This window comes from Mus pahari, chromosome 23 (genome assembly GCF_900095145.1).
Source record: "Mus pahari chromosome 23, PAHARI_EIJ_v1.1, whole genome shotgun sequence".
NCBI classification, from domain to species: domain Eukaryota; kingdom Metazoa; phylum Chordata; class Mammalia; order Rodentia; family Muridae; genus Mus; species Mus pahari.
Genome location: NC_034612.1, coordinates 2,136,016 through 2,150,878, shown reverse-complemented (window position 1 = coordinate 2,150,878; position 14,863 = coordinate 2,136,016). Strand labels below are relative to the sequence as shown.

General features: G+C 55.3%; 1 protein-coding gene across 4 annotated transcripts in view; it reads right to left on the bottom strand.

The window, feature by feature from the left end:
- Tpst2 (tyrosylprotein sulfotransferase 2) overlaps positions 1 to 14,863 on the bottom strand; it is a 39,627-nt gene that overhangs the window by 13,363 nt on the left and 11,401 nt on the right. The window contains exon 1 of one of the 4 annotated variants that reach the window (XM_029533520.1): positions 13,504 to 13,557. The exons of the other annotated variants lie outside the window; for them this stretch is intronic. The gene's annotated coding sequence lies outside the window, so the exon portion shown is untranslated. Of the gene's footprint in view, positions 1 to 13,503; positions 13,558 to 14,863 lie in introns of those variants that run through there. 4 annotated transcript variants of the gene reach the window in all.

Sequence of the window (14,863 nt, the reverse complement as noted above, 5' to 3'; positions counted from 1 at the left end):
AGGAGGAGGAGGAGGAGGAGGAGGAGGAGGGTGCTTTGTGCCTCCCTCCAAAGAAGGGAGAGAACTCTGCAGGCGTAGCAGCCTCAGAAACTGTCAGTACACCACAAACCCCAAAGCAGCCACAAGAGCAGTCACAGACTGTCAGTCTCTATTCTGGAACCTTCTGCTCAGAGCTTGAACAACACAGGACAGTGAGAGGCAGGGGTGTGGTCAACTTTCTTACAGGAGGATCACAAGTCAGCACTAATCCAGGGGCTATCCACATCCTCCCATCAGCCCTGTGCTTGCACAGCGGGCTCCGCCCTCTAGGGGCCAGCTGGGTCTGTCGGGATGCAGGGCAAGGATAACTGTGCCCAGGGGCAGAATCACTAATAAGGCAAGCCAGCTGGCGCCCACAAACAGTGGGAGAAAAGGATTAAGAAACATTCGACTGCTCCCCGCGGAGTCCTGGCGGCCTGGGACATTTTCTAAAACAGCTTCGGACCCGTAGCTCACACTATTTCCCTGGGGTGAGGCATCGGCTGATTACCAGGCTTTCCACGTGTGGGCCAGGCACAGAAAGGGTGCAGACCGCCTGCATCCAGACCCAGCCGTGTGGCTTTGGCCTGCCACTGCCTAATCTCCCCGAGATCCTCTGGGCTTCATCACACTCAACTCCAAAAGGCCACGGGGACTCCTGGAGCCTGGAGAGGGAATGTCAGTGAATCTGTGCAGGGACATCTGTCCGGAGCAAGTGCTGCCCGGCAGGTGCCATGAGGTGGGTTTGTCCCATTTAGTGGAAGAGGTTGTGCCTCTTGACAGACACACTGACACAATGAACAGAGACCACACAGCTAAGGAAACGGAAAAGTCAGTTTTGTCCTTAAGTGCTGCTGCCACCCCACCCCCACCCCCCGACCCCTGCCCCGGTGTCCTACAGCTCTCCAAATGAACCATTAGGGGCTGGGGGCCTCACGCCAGCTCTCAGCTCATCCCCTAGCTGCTCAGGAGCCATGGGAAGGGAAGAGGGCAGCAAAGGCAGAGGGATCTGATGGAACCACTTACAACAGAGCACCTGCCCCAGAAAGATACTGTTTACCGAGCACCTACTGTGCGCCTGCACCTACTGTGCGCCTGTACCACTCACACTAGTAGGATTCAGCGAGAGCAGAAGTCAAAGGAGGAGCACCAGGTTATCCTCAGCTACACAGTGAGCTCAAGGCCAGCCTGGGCTACATAAGAGACGCAGTGCTGGTGCCAAGCAAGGACAGAGAGAAACAGCCAGTTTCAGGAACAGACACCTACCCCATGGTGGACAGACTCAAGTGACATTTTGGCTCAGATCCATCACAAGTGACATTTTGGCTCAGATCCATCGCTCTGTACTTTCTAAGCTGGCGTTGCCCTACTCTCAAGAGATCAAGAGGCTCCCAAGAAAAAGAGGAGCTGTGAGCAGAGGGAGGCTGCAGTACCTGGGGCTGCACCTGTAAAGTGGCCCTGGACAGGGGCCCAGGGGCCCAATGCAAAAACCCAGACCTTTGGGGGGAGGAAATGTAGGGAGGCATGGAGGAGGGCAGGTGGCACTAAGGGCTTCAGAGTCATTGTCCCCCTCCACTGTCATTCTTTTGTCTCTGTTTGACTCTCCTTTATGAATCAACTACCTACAGGGGTGAGGCATACAATGTCACACAACTGGAGGCCAGGAGGAAACCTCTAGCTGTCTCTTCAGAGCCCGGAGTCTTACCCTGACTTCATCTGCAATTTTTACCTAGAGTGACAGAGGCAGGACCCCAATGGCATCCCTTCCTGCCCTTCAGAGGCCCAGGCCCTTTGAGGTCCACACTGGGAGTGGGGGACAGCAAGCCTTATCCCCTCAGGGCCTCCCCACTCCAAGGCTTGGTGTCCTGGGTTGGTCTGGGCCAGCTCTCTGATGAACGCAGGTGTGTGGGATGAAGCAGGTCCCATGGACCATGAGGCTTCTGACAAGGCTGACATGCAGTCTTCACTCAATACATGTCAGCATTTAAATGAGGACCACAGCCACCCATGGCACCCTATGCATCGAACCTCAGGGACTTGGGAATCACATCAGGAAGGGTCCTGCTCTGTAGAGTCAACAGTGGCTTCCTGACCTTCACACCCCTACCCCGCCCCAGCTTCTGGGTGTCGCCTCGGGAGTTTACATGTTGCTTCACTGAAGGCCGCTAAAGGTCAGGTGTGCTCTGAGAAACCAACATCTCCATCTCGACACAAAACTTCACGTAGGTGCCACATGTGGCCAAAGGTAGCTGTGTTTCCCTTGGATACTTCACAGCGCCATGTGGCAAGCTGGCCAGGGCTTATGGCTTGGTGTGCAGGCACCCAGGATTAAATACCAACGGGACAGTGCAACATGGGGCAAATCCACAGGGCAAGACCAAAGTGTGTCTGGTTCTCAGAAAGCCCAATAGGAGGACTAGGGTGGCCTGCTTTGGACAGAAAGAGAAAAAAATTCAGAATTCCAGGACATGATGTTTGATCCTTCATAAAGCTCACAGACACACGTGGAGCAACGCCTCCGGTGGATAACCCAGCAAGGTCTAGGAGACCCACGAGCACTTGGAGGTTAGTTGGCTGGGTTTACTGTTGTCTTTGAGATGGGGACTTGTGGTGGCCCTGTGCTCCTGGTCCCCCCTCACGAGGATCTCGGTGTGTACTGCTTTGTCTGATGGTATATAATTTTACATACATTTTGGATCTAACTTGGGCCTCGCAGACAGAACCAGTACCACTTTTTACTAAGGCACTGGCAGGTCCCAGGTAGGTCTGAAGCTAGTGGCTCTTAAATCCTTTGCACTGTTCAATGCAGACTGCCAGGGACAGTCTGCCCAGTGCCCGGCTTAGCTCCTATCAGCTCAGCCTGGGCCTGTGGCAATGCCTCACTCTGGGCCTCTGGGCTGAGACGCCCCAGGGCCTCTGTCCAGGGCAGCACAAACAGGAAAGGGCCAGGATGACCTTGCAGGAGCCCAGCTTCCTGCAACCACATGGCCTCCTACACAGGATCCTGTCCCCACTCAGCAGGAAGCTGGGGGTGGAGGCACCGGTGTGGAGTCCTGTACACCTGGCCGTGACCCATCTCTGCTGACTGCAAGCAATGTGGGACACACATACACACACGTGATACTCTCGCAAATTACGTGTGTACACACACTCACCTGCATGTGTGTATGTACACACACTCAGCACACTGGCACACACACTCTGTCTCTCTCTGTGTCTCTTTCTCTCTCTCTCTCTGTCTCTCTATCTCTCTCTGTCTGTCTCTCTGTCTCTCTCTGTCTCTGTCTCTCTCTCTCACACACACACACACATACTCTCTCTGTGTCTCTGTCTCTCTGTGTCTCTGTCTCTCTCTTACACACACACACACACACACACTGTCTCTCTGTGTCTCTGTCTCTTTCTGTCTTTCTCTCATACACACACACTCTGTCTCTCTGTGTCTCTGTCTCTCTGTGTCTCTGTCTCTCTGTGTCTCTGTCTCTCTCTTACACACACACACACACACACACACACACACACACACACACGCACACACACTTCCTCTCTGGAACACACCGTTCAGAACAGCTTACTCAAGGTCACCCTTGTGCTAACCTCCATCCAGCTTTAAAATGTGCTGACGGAGCAAGCACTCACAAGGTTTCTCTCTGCAACCCAGCCCGGCCTCTAATTACAGCAATCCTCCTGCCTCAGCTTCCCAAGCGTTGACATCACAACGTGTGATTACGTGTGAGCCCTGACATAGCCTGTTTCATCTCTGGAAAGTGAACTCAAACATCAATGAGCATCCCTGGGGGCCTGCCCCAAACAGCGGCACAAACGCAGTGGTGGTCACAGGGGTCAGCCTGGCCACCAGTAGCCATGGTGACAGCTCCTCACATCCCTCCTGTGCCTGTGGTGGTAAGGGTGTACAAGCTGACTATGGCCACGTACATAAACGTGTACACACATACTGGGCAGGGAACTGCACTAAACCCACCGTCACCATCAATACGAAACATTCACTGTCTTCAGGTAGAGGGAGCTGGGATGGGAATCTCACTCAGTAACCCAGCCTGGCCTAGAACCTGAAACTGCCTCAGTTTTCCAAGTATGGGATGCCTGGTATGCGCCACAGAACCTGGGTCATTTAGCCGTGGTTTATGGAAGTTGACAGTAAAGTGTGTGGAATCACGACAGGCAGCCTCTGCCTGAGTCCATGCAGAGGGGTCAGGTATGAGGTGTGGTGGTACAAGCTTGAGATGCCAGCACTCCCAGGGTTGAGAATCAAAAACTGGAGGTCAGCCTGTGCTGCCCAGTAATTTTAACTCCAGTCTGGATGACATAAAACCCTGCCTAAAAAAGGAAAGAAAAGTTTTTACATTACTGCCATATACCACGTGGTCAGCATGAGGCTCTTCTGTGCTTGTCACAACGCATCCTGTGTGAGCCCGAGTACGTATGGCTGACTCAGAAGACACAGCGCGACCCAGGGTTTAACTTTCAGCAAGTGCTGCCTCCCGGCCCACTCTCTCTGAAATGCCACTTAGGTCACACACCTAGCATTCAGTGTGTGCTTCCTGTGGGCTGGCCAAGAGGGATGTGACATCAGGTCTTACGATGGTGGCGCTTTGTGACCCAAGTTAGGCAGACAGTTTTCCGCGACTGGCTAGTACTGGAGGTGGGACTCTGAGCCAGCAGGTCACATTTGGGGAGTGCATCTGAAAATGGCAGCTGCTCTGAGGGCGGTGCAGAGGTCAGGCTGTGTCACTGATGGCCACTGTGAGCATTATACTGGAGCACAGACAGGAGCCTTCCCACAGTTAATGTCCAGACAGCGGAGCAGCAGCCCAGGCAGACAGGGGGCAAAATGCGTACTTGGGTCAGACGGGAGAGGATACCACACACAGAGCAGCCTAGAAGCAACTGACCTGATATAAGGACAGGCAGACCCCACAGCAAAGGAGCAGCCAGCAGTACACGGGCCTCCTGGACAGCCCTATGCACAGGCAGCCTCTGTAAGGGGACAAGAGATCAGAGGCTGGCCCTCAGGCAGGGGGGGAGCAGACTGGCACTAAAACTGTCCAATCCACAGGACACCAACCCACACCCCCTCTGCAAACTGCAGACACCTGTTACAGAGTGGTATAAATGTAACAGAAATATAACAGAGGCTTTAAGGAGACGCAGGGAGCAACAGTGTATCCAACTCATAAGGACCAAGTGGGACCGGGATGCATCAGCCAGGTAAGCAGGTCTAAGGTTATGGCAATGTGCCAGGAAGACACACCCGGCTTCTCTTGGTGGCACACACACAGCTCCTGTCACATATGTGCCACCAACTCTGACATGTGGAGCTGTTAGATAAGATGAAGTTCTTTTCTAACTGAATGTATTTGGGGCTCCTAGCCGAGAAGCCCTTGCTGGTGGTGAGTATGGGTTCGCACCCTTGATCCCAGCATGCTGGAGGTTGAGGCAAGAGAATCCAGCACTGGAAGATAGCTCTCTGTGTCTCCTCTATTCACTGGCACCCCAGGCCACCCAGCATTCAGGAGTGAAAAGACCTCAGGGTTGAGTCTGACCACAGGCTCTGCATGAGCAGCCTGGGGGGCAGGGAGGTATGGGGAGAAGGCGGAGAGCCATATGTTAGCCTGCCATCAACAAAGAAGGGAGACAGAGGCAGAAGACAGAATGACAGACCCAGGCAGGGATGGGGATGAGTCAAAATGGGAGGGCTGCTCTGTTGCAAATCCTGGGGGGTGTCACTTGGCCCCTCTGGGCCTCGGTTTCTACCCCGTGTGAAATGGGTATAGCAGCTCTCACCCATAGGGCTGAGTGGAGGGTACTGGGGCAAGAGGTCTGAGTCACCACCACTGGCTATTGCTACACACAGGGCACGTGGCTCACCATGTTTGTGGGACACACATGTGCAAGACGGTTTCAAGGGCACGGCATCACGGTTTTAGTACAACCCAGTTTAAGATATTCATGGGCTGCTACTGAAGGTTCAAGCACTTTAACTCCAGCATTCGCGAGACAGAGGCAAGCAGGTCTGAGCTCCAGGTAGCCTGGTTCACACAGTGAGTTCCCTCAAGCTCTGTGAGGATGGCGTTTGATACCCAATTGCAGATGAGGGCCAGGAGGCTCGGAGATGTTGAATACGTCCACCAGAATCAGGACTGAAACAAGGCCTGACCTGGGCCAGGCTCAGAGACTGCCACCTCCAACCTCACTCCAGGGGATCTGGGGGCACAGGGGAGAACACCACCCTCAGGAACACACAGGCTTGCCCTGAGGTGTCCTGAGGACAGTGGCCTCAGTCCAGCCACTGGTGAGAAACCACCAGGGTACTGCTCAAAAACCAGGTCCCTCTCTGCTCTGGAATTCAGTTTCCCCATAAGACTTGCAAGCTCCACAGCCCACATCTCCTGTTAACCTGGTGTCTGAACTGGTACCTCGTCTAACATTTGCCTGCTTCTGCAGAGATGGAGCTGAACCAGCCCATGCCTGCTGAGAAGATGCTCATCACTGAGCCCACCCCAGTCTATGATCCACAATTGAAAAGCGCGGGGGGGGGGGGCGCCCCACGTCTGTAGAGTCCTCGGGCCAGAAGCTGGGCTGTGAAGGAAGACAGCACACCTCTCACTTGCTGGAGCCTGAGTCACTCTGTGCCCCAGGGAGGGTCAGGCAGGTCCCTGTCTCCTTCCTCTCTGTGACTCAGAGCTGAGTGGGTGAGACTGCATGAGACTTATTGTCCCCTCCAGATAACAGAACCCCTTCATTGGAAGGGGTGCGGTGGCTGTAGGCTTGTACCCTGAACACCCCGAGGGACAGTGCTCTTCACCCGACGAGCGACCCCCCAGCATACCAGGAGCAGATTCAGCCTCTGCCTTGGGAGCACCCAGGTCGGGGGGGGGGTCTGCGTCTGCCAGGAAACTGGGCTGGGCTTTTCCCTGAGGCGGGCACGCCTCTCAGGAGGGGCTGCGCCCATCAGCATGCCCACCCTTGCTTGCCCGTGGGGCTTGTCTGTGTTGGCCATCACTCTCAGCTTGCTTCTTTCCCACAAGGCCACATGGTAATTACAGAAATCTGGGGGTGGGGTGGGGGGGTGGTTCATGAGGCCTGGGGGTTCAGGGCACAGGGAAAACCTCTGAACAGGCTGAGATCACATGTAGCTCTGCCAAGGTCCAGCCAGGGAAGGGGAGGGCAATTAGTAGAAGCAGCCTCAGTTTCCCCCTCTGCACTCTGAGGCTAGTCAGCCTTGGAGGCTTGATCTGATGACTAACACGTGGCAGGACCATCAACCTGCCATCACATCACCTTCAACTAGGGAAGAATTAAATATACATGGACGGTGTGTGGGATGGGAGCCCTCATCACCTGAGACCTCAGGACCTGCTGCTGCTGCTGCTGTTGCAGAGCATGGCATTCTCCGCAGGAAGCCTGCTCTACGCCAGGCCTGTGCCTGCTCTCCTAACCCTCCCACTCTCCTAAAAGACACCGGGGCTGGGGAATGTGCTGAGGATGGCAGAGTGTTTGCCAAGCAGGCACCAGGACACTGCCTAAGGCAGGCGCGAAGGTGCACACGTAGGAACTGTGGTTTGTCTCAGGAGACGGAAGCAGGAGGCACCAGTGAGCTGGGGTCCAGTCTGTGTCACCTGAGATTCCGTGTCATTTACATAGACAGATGGACGAGTGGGAAAGTCAAACCCATCACTTCTAGATTTGCTTCCTGGCTTTAGGACCCTTGGATCCTGAAATACACAAGGAGTGCCTTGGGAGGATGCTCAGGGCATGCTCAGGAGAGCAGCAGGGCCACAGTGCCAGCCACGTGCAGCCCCACCATCCACGCTGGGCACACAATAGGTACTCTGGATGCTACTGCTGTCCTCCCACCCTCCACGCTGGGCACACAGTAGGTACTCTGGATGCTATCACTGTCTTCCTACCATCCTTGCTGGGCACACAGTAGGTACTCTGGATGCTATCACTATCTTTCTACCCTCCATGCTAGGCACCCAGTAGGTACTCTGGATGTTATCACTGCCCTCCTCACTAATGTTATTACTACTATTATTTATGTGGGTCAAACATTCCTAATGTCAAAATCCAGAACTTTGAAACCTTCTGATTGTTTATTTTGAGACAAGATGTCTAAGTGACCCAAGCTGGCCTCGTTAAGAGACTCAGCCCCAGCCTTCTGAGCTTAGGGTGGGCAGGTGTCTGTTATCACAGCCACAACATCTAAAAACTAGTGAGTACCAACAAAACTATGTAACAAAGTTTCCAATTTTGGAAGCGGCTGAAACTTCAGAGTTAAGGCTGTTCAGGAAGTAGAATTGAAAATAACTAATGGTCAAAACCTACAACACTTCAGCGCCCAAGCATCTTGAAATGCTTCTACTCTCAGGATACACAATGCCAACCCAGAAGACACAAGAAGGCAAATTTAGACTTGAGTACTAGGGAGACACAGAGTGAAGGAACACGGGGCACCTGTCTGCCAAGGTCCTTCTCAGGCCCTCCATCCCTTGGGCCCTCCAGGACTGCGGGGTAAATAGGACAGCCTGTCTCCCACAGGCAACACCCTGGCACCTGCAGCCTCCGTTCCTGGGTGCCAGTCGGGCTGGTGAACACCGAGCAGGAAAACAGAGGAGGCTGGAGACACGCCACGGGAGCTCAAGGGCAGTCCCAGGAGGCCCAGGAGCCTGCAGGGGTGGGCTGAACACCCTTGGGGGGAATTGTTCTCCCTCTCTAAGCTCTGGTCTACACAAAAGGACCTTCAATGCTTCGACCCATGGAGGCTGGTGGACCCCTCTCCTGCCCATCCACCCCACACCTGTGCCTCTGGACACTCACTGTCATCAAGTCATCACTGTCATCAAGTCCTAAGGGGTGTGACTTTGCCTCTTGGGACAGGTGACAGTGTCTGAGGACAGCTCTGGCTGTCACAACCAGGGGTCAGGACGGGAGGAGGTCAAAGAGCTCTCAAACGTCCTCCACCACCGAGCCTCAACCCCAAGAAATCACTTGGAGCCGCAACGTGTCTGAAGAGTTTCGGGCTTCGGGTTGTTTATAGGCAACAGAAAAAGCAAGGTTGGCTGCACTGCTTGTCAACCCCATGGTCGGGTACACACCGCTGGGACCCCTGCTGCATGCCAGGCCCCGCTCCAGCCCAGAGCCACGCTGGTAAACTGCCTGTGAGAAACGCTACACTGGGAGGGGACAGGACACACAGAGCCACAGTGCTTCCATGTGTTCCCCCACCCTTGCAGGGAGGGACACACCACTCACTCTGCCAAGGCCATCCTGGAGGACATTTAGGCTCCTTCTGCCTTTGATGTACAACCCACCCATTTAAACTTTGTTCTTGTGCCCCGTGTGGCAGGTGCCCCAGGGAGTTGCTGGACGGAAGAAGCAAAGGCCGGGATGCCAGGAGTCTCATGTGATTCCCACTGTGAGGACTTGGGTCTGTGCCTCACCAGCCCCACACATCTGCACACCAGAAGCCCTGCTAGCTCCACGCAGAGGAACCTAGAAGGACCCAGAAGGACACAAGGCTGCAGCTGGCTCCCCCGTAGTGTACAGATGATGAAGGCGCCCGGCCCTCCCACCACAGCCCGGCTCTGTCAAAACCAACCTTGGACTACCTGGTTCTGACATCTTCACCAAGCTGGCGAGTCCCCCCATTTGCCAGATGTGACGATATAGGCGGAAGGAGGTGTCTGGACGAGCCGCCGCCAGGAGCCGGTTACCTCCAAGTCCCCTGCTAGCTATGGCTTCTGGGTCTAGCCCCAGAAGGTCCCCTAGGCGGCTTACAGGCCACTCAAGCTTTCAGAGTTTCTAAGATCATGAAATCACGGAAACTCAGCAAATGATAGAGCACTTCTGAGGGAGGAGACGGCCTCTGGGCTGGGCATCTGGGTGCCAGCAGCCAGGCTGCCCCATGTCTGTTCATACCCAGTCATGCGGGACTGAGAACCGGCTGGGCACAGAGCAAGTCTGCCCACCATGCTTCACAATTGACACAGGATGGTGTGTGGGTGACACAGGATGGGGAGGGGAAGAAACAGGTGGCACCCCTGGGACCCCAGCCATGCTTTGCAGTACGGTACAGCCTCAGTTTCCTCTTGTGGAAGAACACTCAGTCAGTCAATAAAAGTGAGGTCCTTTGGGCCGGTATGGCAACACCTCACTACTTAAAACGGCTAACAACATCAAGTGAGCACCGCTGTACCCCAGATCAACCAATGGGGAAACTGAGGCCCTCAGAGGTACACTGCCTGATGAACACAGAGAAATCTCAGGGTTGGGGCAGGGCTTCAACCCATAAGCCTGCATCCGGCTCAGAGTTCTGCCCGTGTAGCTGTGTGGCCCTGGGCAAGTAGCTGCACCTCTCTGTTCCAGAGGTCAGAGAGGAGGACAGACAATACCCCCACACACATCCTCCGTGAGGCTGCCCCGGAACACCCTGCACCACGCATGATCTAGACACTCCTCCTGAAGAGTACATGCGTTGGGGTGAAGGCGTGCCAAGCTTTCTACCCAGGGAGGAAAGCCACCTGGGAGAGGTCACACAACAGGTGAATCCAGGAAAGCTCTGCTAGGCCACAGAGAAGAGGGGGAAGGGGTGCGAGGGGAGGTAGGGGTGTCCAACCCCACCCAGCCATGCTGCCTGCACCTTTCCAGAGCATTCCACCATCTCTCTCACTCCCAATAGCACCTTGCAGAAACACATAAGCCACACACTAAACTCCTGGTTCTCTGAGACATTAAAGACATACATTTAACCCAAGGTGCACAAAACACCGTCACTGCCAACCAAGTCACTCCTGAGCTGAGGTGAGCGTAGCCCTGGCGGCTGGCCTGCGACCCCGCCTCCTCCGTGGCCTCCTGAGTGCTGGCACCATGCCTGGCTGGGGTCTACTCTCCCAACTCTCCAGCAATGAGACCGACTTCAGGCAAAACGCTAAGTTCACGCTCAGATGCCATGTTAAGACTCACGGTTGAGGAGTATCTGGTACCTCAAAGGTTCCGCATGCACCAAGCTCTCCGAGAGCGGCATGGTGTCTGCCCCCAGTGTAGGCACAGGTGGCTGTGGCTCCTCTGGTGGACCCACTCTCACAGCTGAGCACCCCTCAGGCCTTGCGGTCCTCCTCCTGCCTCAGTCTCTGGAGCATCAGTAATTAACGCCTTGCCCCTATAGGCTTGGCACATCAATGACTTAAAAGCTCAAAATGAAGGTCTCTTACTGACCAGAGGATACCTGGTAGGAGAAAGAGATCCGTGAAACATCACACAAGCGATGCGTGTCCAGGATATACGGAGAGCTCAGAGAAACCGGCCAGGCAGAGGTAATCTGGCAGACAAACGGGTTTAAAGAGACAAAGGTTGTCGAAACTGGCAGCTGAGCCAGAGACCCAGGACTCAGTATTTCCCATCAGGGAAATGGGCTAAGGGTACCATGGGATCTCTGTGACTGAAGACAATGATAACGCCAACAGCAAGTGTGGATAGACACAAACAGAAGAGCTCTTTGGCTCCACGCACATGCGGGTAAATGACGCCTGCCCATCTGGCCATGCCACCCATGGGCCTGGCACCAACCCCAGAGTCACACCCCATAAACCGGCTGTAGGCCAGCGGCCCATGGGCAATTTGCAGAACTGCAGACCCCACATACTGATGTGACCCTCCCCTGCTACCCAGAGTTGTCCCCGGTAAAGGATACATCAGTCAGAACTGTATCAAGCCAGTCCCTGTAAGGTGCACGTACTGAGTGCCCCCCCAAGATGCACGCACTGAGTGTCCCCCCAATGTGCACGTACTGAGTGCTCTCAGCAGGCTCCTCCAGGAACAACCTGGGTGCCTGTCACCAACACTACAAACAAACACAGATCAATAAACACGGTCCAATCGGCCAAGAGGAAGAAACTAGACGGTCACATGATTAGACCAGACCACGACAATGGGCTTTACAGAACAGAAAGCCAGCCCAGGAAAGTCAGAAATGCAAGGTGCCCTTAGGGCCCGGGGGTCACAGGGGCCGAGGCTCGGTACTACTGGGCTCACCTGGCACTGGCAGACATTTCCTGGCTGTCACGGAGGGACACACGGGTTCTCGTTCTCTTGTCACCTGCACTCTGTGCCAGGGACAGAGGCTACACACGCCAAGGCTCCCAATCGTGTCACCCAAACCAAAGCCTGGCACTGACTCCAGACTCACACTCCATAAAACAGCTGAGGGCCGACAGCCTGTGGGCAAGCTGCCTGCCTATCCTTGCAGCCACCCCAGGATGAAGGGACGCGCTCACAGGTCTTCCCTGGTGACCCGGGACTCCCCTGATAAGCCACCCCCTCCCCACGGGCTCCGTCAGGATACGGAAACTGCCTGTGCCTAGGGTTATACCTGTGTCCGACTCTGCCTTGTCTGCTCAGCTGGTTTCCCAGGAACAGCCAGGGTTACTGTATGAGAAGCAGTCAGCCCCTGCCTCAAAAAAGGAGAGGGCGAGACAGTGAGAAGGGCAGACACTGGGCAGGACTGTTCAGCGCCCAAGCACGAGGACCTGAGTTCAGATCCCAGCACCCACGTAAAAAGCTGGGCATGGTGGCCTGCCTCTGTCTGTCACCCTGGGGTTGAGAGAGAATACAGAAGGGGCGCTGAGCTCTCTGGTTGCCACTCCTGGCTCACTGTAGCAAGTAAGGTAGAGAGGGTGGCTCAGGAAGATGCCTGAGGTCAACATTTGGCCTGTGCTCCTCCGCCATGGCTCCCTACTCTACCTGGGTCCCCCACAGGACTCATTTGGCTCAGTCCCCTACTGTGGCTTGGCCCCTTGCCATACACAGGAGAGCGTGTCGAGTGTGTGTGTACACAAACATGCTGACCCCCTCGGGGCCTGAGCTCACTGCCTACATGTCTTCAAGCTGTTACCTGGTTGATCCAGTGAGTGACCTTTTCTGTGTCTTCTCCCCTCCCCACTTCTCATAGACTTACTGTGTGTGTGTGTGTGTGTAGTGGGGCATGCATGCTGAAGTATGCTTGTAGACATTGAAGGACAACTGGCAGAAGCTTTCTTTTTTCTTTTCTTCCTTTTACCATGTGGGTCCTAGGGATCAAACTTGGGTCATCAGGGTTAGCAGCGAGCCCCTTTACCCACTGAGCCATCTCGCTGGCCTCTCTAGGAGCTTCCTGATCATTCACCTATATCTGCAACCTGTGGGGAACATGGGGCTCCTTAAGCCAGCTCTGTGAGGGGAGGAGGCAGTGGGGGTTGGGGGGGATCTCACCAACCCCCACTGCAGATCCCTCGCCACACACATACCCTGTCTCCTCCCCTCACAGAGCTGGCTTAAGGAACTCCATGTTCCCTGTCTGAGCCTCTGAGCCTTCCTAGATGACACCAGGCACAGGTCTCACCCCACACCCTGTCAGAGAACCCCACAACCTTCCAAACCCAGGAAAATCCAAAGTCCCTCCATTAGGGTCAGTCCACAGCCCCTTACCCCACTCAAGGACCTGGGCTCCAATCTCCATTCCTGTCCCAGCTGCCATGTGGGAGCAAACTGGAATCCAGGCACACCACTGCTCTGTGCGCCCCACCCAAGCACCTCCTTCCTGTGTGCCCGCCCTGTTCCTTTGATCCCGCCCACTTCCCTCCACCCGCTCCAGGGTCCTCTGAGAGGCCATCCCTTCCGACATCGGTGTACTACTGACTCTGCAGTGCCTGCCTCAGATCCAAGCATCATCAAGGACCAGACCTCCAACCAGAGCGAGGGTCCCTCTGCCAGCCTAAGGGCGCCATGCACTCTCCCCTGACATGCTCCCCATGTAGGAAACAACTAAGGCCCTGTCCAATCACAATTCTCTATCTCCACACAGGTGGCTCAGGCTGGACACGGTGGCTCAGGTCAACAGACACAGGCTGGACATTTCCACGGGATCTTCAAGAGGGTGAAGTCAAGTTAGGTAAGGACTAGATATGCAGGGCCTCCTAGAGGGAGGCAGCAGCCACAGAGGCGGGGTGTGTGTGTGTGTGTGTGTGTGTGTGTGTGTGTGTGTGTGAGGGAGCCCAGGAGTCAGGCCAGCAAGGTAACAACAGGGAGCCTGGAGGTCAGGCTCCTGGATCCAGCAGTGCCTGAAGCCATGCACGGCAGCACTTCTGTTGGAGGAGCCGTAACCTACAGCTGTCTCCTGGGTTGTCTGGAGGTGATGTCGTCTCTGCTGAGTCCTAGCTGTCCACGTGCATCCCAGTTCTTTCCCCTGCAGCTTCACCTTCTTCAAGGAGCCCAGACACTTGGCGCAGGTCAAGGTGACCCCCAACACTGCCTCTCACTTTCCATGACACCCGCCCTGGCCCTGCTGTTCCTCAGTTTCATGGGCTGAGGGCTGGGCAAGGTGCTCCTCCCCCTCTTTTTCTACACTCGATGCCCTCAGAGGCTCATCCGTGTGTTTGAGGCCACTTCACTGACTGTCGCTACACACCAGGGAGTCAGGGAAGGGAGGAGATTCATGAGGAGAGAGGCCTCAGTCTTCTCATCTGTGAAATGGGAGGGCCTCACCTCACCACAGGGCAGAGACCTCGCACACAGCGGTTGCCCCAGCTCCTCCTCAGTGCGGACATCTGCTGACCCCAAGCCCAGGGCGACAGACAAGGCCTAGCCAGTGGCATAACCTAGTGGTTTCACTGTGGGTAGACACAACTCCTTGGGGGCTTTCAGGAACTTCTGGGGACGTGGCTGTGTTCTGGGTGAGACAGGTGAGCTGGCAGCAGAGCTACACAGGGAGCTGTGACTCGGGAGAGAACTGCCCAAGAGGGAACTAACTCCATGAAGATACCTCAGGGTGTGTGTGTGTGAGTGTGTG